The sequence below is a fragment of the Perna viridis genome, chromosome 1, assembly GCF_037379345.1.
Source record: "Perna viridis isolate PV_CMFRI_1.1 ecotype Kerala chromosome 1, ASM3737934v1, whole genome shotgun sequence".
NCBI classification, from domain to species: domain Eukaryota; kingdom Metazoa; phylum Mollusca; class Bivalvia; order Mytilida; family Mytilidae; genus Perna; species Perna viridis.
This window is the reverse complement of record NC_142445.1, coordinates 49,967,207-49,971,849: the sequence shown is the minus strand read 5'-3', so window position 1 is coordinate 49,971,849 and position 4,643 is coordinate 49,967,207.

The window sequence follows — 4,643 nt, the reverse complement described above, 5'->3', positions numbered from 1 at the left end:
TCACAACAAAGATAAGATATAGATATGTGCCGAACGGATTTCTGTATTTCCTGTTATATTCCAAAAGGGGTTATTTTCAAGTACCAACGAGTTCATTTTCGACCAATTTAACAAAAAAGACAATATGTAAGGAAAACAGACAGCATGGCGTGATTCGTCATATCAAAGAATATTTTTTTGTTAAAACTGGAACCGAATGAATTCACACTGAGTACTGTTTCTTGCTCACAATATAAATAAATAATTGAATTGGCTATCTACATTTGCAAGCATCTGGCAATAATGATTTAGCATCATTTAGATCTATATATTATGCTTCGGTTCACCTGGTCCATGCTCCCAGTTTTTAGTGGAATCCGAGTTGTACATTTACTTTTGTTGTTATGTACGCATTATTTTGGTTATTTTATGTTATTTGCTGCGTATGTCTGTTTTCTTTGTCCCTGGATTACATACTTTTGATTTCCGCTAGAATCTTGATTCCCTTGATTGCTCTTTCCTATTATTTAACAAAACGTATGGATTTGGCACTTGAAAATATAAAACACACTAAAATTTGTCTTATCAAAGCTGGGCTTACCTTAAACCCAATTTCAATAAGTAAAGAATAAGCAATTTATACACTGTTTGACAAAAGCTTATATCCATTTACCTGGAAGATAAGAAAAATCCAGAATAAATTTATCATATAGCTTACATTACAGTTAATTTCGTAAAGTTGTACTTAATTTATTGACAAAAACCGTATTATGTTTATTTTTGATCGTATATAAACATCCATGGACTATTCTAGCCAAAAGAAACTAAAGATAAAATCATGTATATTGTTCTACAAATCATATCTCATAATTTTACCTACTTTAAGATTCGACAAAAAAACTCTTTTTCAAACAAAGCAATCTTTTCTTTTTAATTTGAAAATCATATACTCTACTTTCACCTGTGAAAAAAAAAATATCTCCGTATATTATCAGCAAAAATTGACTTTTATAACTTATAAAAATGACACGAACACCTCGGTAAAAATAATCTTATGAAAATATAACAAACACTACGTTTCGTATCGTTGGACACCAGCTCTTCTCTTTTTGATGTAAAGAGCTCTTTCCGGTCAATCTCTTGTGCAGACGTACATATATTTGCTACTTCAAAATTTAAAACTTCTTCTATATACAACACATCACCCTGCCGCTTTATGCAAATTAGTACAATATACAGGGGAGAGCTTCGCTTATTTTCAAAGAGATTTTTTCTATCTATCGTAGTTTCAAGATAATGACTGAAATCTGTAAAAAAAAATCATTTTTCACTTTAAAGCGGAATAACTCTAACTAGGTCTCGATCCCTTGGCAACTTATGTAGGCCTTATAAAAAGAATCATTTCGTCAGTGGAAAGATTTTGGCTAAACATAACACTTTTAAAGATATATGAGAAAAACGTCTGACTGACCCCTTTGCCCTATTTCTAGTAACAGCAGCAATGTTTTATGACCGATCAAAATTCTCCACATCAGATCTATGTAAAATACTCTAAGTAATATTTACACCAAATTTGGTTCAAATTGATGTAGTACTCTTAGAGGAGAAGATTTTTACAGAAAGAGCATACAAAACAGGGATAAAATGTCGGAAAAGGGCAATAACTAAAAATATGGATTCTCAGACAAAAACAAAAATTTTAGAGCAGATAGATCTTATTATGTTGTACACTTTTACTTTGTGTCAGAATTTGACTAAAGCCTAACGGGAGATGTAGGCGAAAGATTTCAGTCCTACCCCTATGTTTTATTTTTAGTAACGGCGATCATGTTTTTCGACGGATCAAAAACCCCAACATCGGTTCTATGCAAAATAACCTAAGAAATATTCACACCAAAGCTGGTTCCATTTGGTCAATTAATGTCAGAGAAGAAGATTTTTGACAGATAAAAAAGCATTAAAAGGAGTAAAAAACGTAAAAAATCGGCAGTAACTCCAACAGGGTTCAACAGTTTAAAACGAACATTTCGGCCAGGTGAGCAAATAATACTGGATAAAACGTCAAAACGAGGTAAATTATTAACTTTGAAACAAGCACATGATAACCTTTTCCAGAATAAATTACAAAAAAAGTATTTTTTGAAAGATCTTCAGTCTAGCCACGACACTTGTTACTTCTATAGCGGTATCACTTAAATGTTGATCATGAGAAGATTATCTGGAAACCCCCATTCTAGATTATTATCGGAATATAAAAATATTTTTCAGCCCTTTATTCTACTATTCCAAATATTCAGCAGAAATCCCGCGACTCAAAAGCATTGTACATCTTTTCTTTTCTTGCTTTTTTGTATTTTGTAACTTCCGTTTTCTTTTACTCTAAACAAAATTGGCTGCCCAGTTACAAATACGTAGTACTTGGTACAGATTTTCAATACTATGTAAAAACGATTCAAAATCATCTTCTAATATAAATATGCAGAAAAGACATCATATTTGTCGAGTGCAGTAGCCAGAATGTCAACAAAATGTCCAAAACAAATTGTGTTCCCCTACTTGCTGACCTATGCCTTCTCTCTATTGAGGCAGACTTATTAGCTGATATAATCAAAAGAAAAAACATCGTTTACCAGATCCTTTGATCTCAGTTTCTGCTATATAGATGAAGTGTTAGCTTGAAACAATCCTAGTTTCGGGAATTTTATAGATTGCATCTACACCTACGAACTTGTGATAAAGGACACTGAAACTCTAAAGGTCAGCCTCATATCTTGACCTACTCCTACTCTTTGGGATCGATAGAAAAAGACAATTTGTGACCAAACTATACGACAAATACTGTAACATTCCGTATTGTCTTATTTCTTCCTTATTTCTTCTGCGACAAATTTCAATAAGCACCTACATTTGAAGTTTATCACCACATGTACGAAACTATTCTGACTTTTTGAAATTTGCTAGACTTCTTACAGTTAGGCTTGTGGAACAGGGTTATGTCGCTACAAGATTAAAGTCATAACTACAAAAGTTGTATGGTCGTGATTTCGTAATAAGGTATCCGTCTGCACCATAATGACAGATATATTCACTGAGTCATGGCTTGCCTCTTTCGTTTACCATAACGTGGCATTTTATAAGCAACTCGGGGATATTTCTTAAAAAATAGTCGACGCTACTATTCCGCCGGTGCATCTGGTCCGTGATTCCAGTTTTTCGTGAAGTCCAGGTTACACACATGCTCTTTGACATTTTTTTTGTACGTTTTATTTTTATTATTTAATGTTCTTTGTTTTATGTGTCTATTTTCCCTTTTTAGTCTCAATCATTTGAATTTATTCTTTTGATTACTCTCGCTCGAATCTTTGTCCCTTAGATTATTCACTCTTAAATCACTTCACTGGTGAACGTTGGTTTAAATTATTGTGCACAAAAATAGAATGGATGTTTCTTTTATAGTCCCCTGTTTGCTCTCACAACGATAAACTTCCTTAAAAGCAAAATACACAAAATCTAATAAGAGGCACGTGCATGAAACATGGCATTTAACGGTAGTTAACACTCTGAAAATAACAACCATACGTTAAATAAACTGTGATGAAGGCACAAGAATACATGCACAGAAGATTGAAAAATACATATTAGGTTCTGTACTAGCCAGGTACAACTCCATAACTATGTACGAATAAATAATCAAACCTATTTCTCAAAAGGGACTCCAAAAGCTCTTGAAATACTTAAATAAGGACACTTCCTCAAAGCAAAAAAAAAATGACATTTCTAAGCTGTATATCATTATATCATTTTTATTGCTTTTTCAAATGTAATTGAATGTAACTGAAAAGTAATAACTTTTTAAAAGTAATTGGTTGTAATAGACAACAATTTACAAGAAAACATGCCACATAATCAATTAATAATAAATTACTTTTGCCTGTATTTGTGCCCATTCTGACGATGGTATATTAGTATCATGGTCAACAAAAAGTCATATCGTAATCTCATTTTTTTCTATGGACACTTGTTCATTTTAACGCAGAGGATACAAGTATTCCAATAAACATAAAAGTTAAATTATGTCACACTAATGAAACACTGTTAAGCCAAGTCATAAATTTATCTTTTTCCAATATCGTACAGAGTCGAAATTTATTATCAGTAAACGCTTTCTAAACTGACACTTTTTCGACTGAAAAATCTAGTACCATTTTACTTTTACAATATCGAGGTACAACAATCAATGTATGATCTCATGTATATTCCCCTTTCTGTATGGTATTTAGTTAACGATAAATATACAATTATCTGGCCCGATACCTTTAATTAACTTTGGCCTGAGTCACACGAAAAAATACTAAATTCCAATCGATACTTGGATGTCGAACAAGAATAGCTGTTACATTAATTTGTCAGACTGAAGTGGATAAGATACTTTAACATTTTTGGAATGCTTGACAAAAGGATAGATAAAATAAAACATATATTCAAATAGATGCAAACTAAGTGCCAGTTTAAAGATAATTTTGGTGTTCTAGAAGACAATTTAGGAGTTACATCGTGATGTTGAGATGAAAAATTAATCAAATTTTGTCCCCGATATTTAAAGTAAAGTGTCCCAGGAATATAACAGTCGATTTGAGTGGTCCCTTATATCCAAATGTATGATA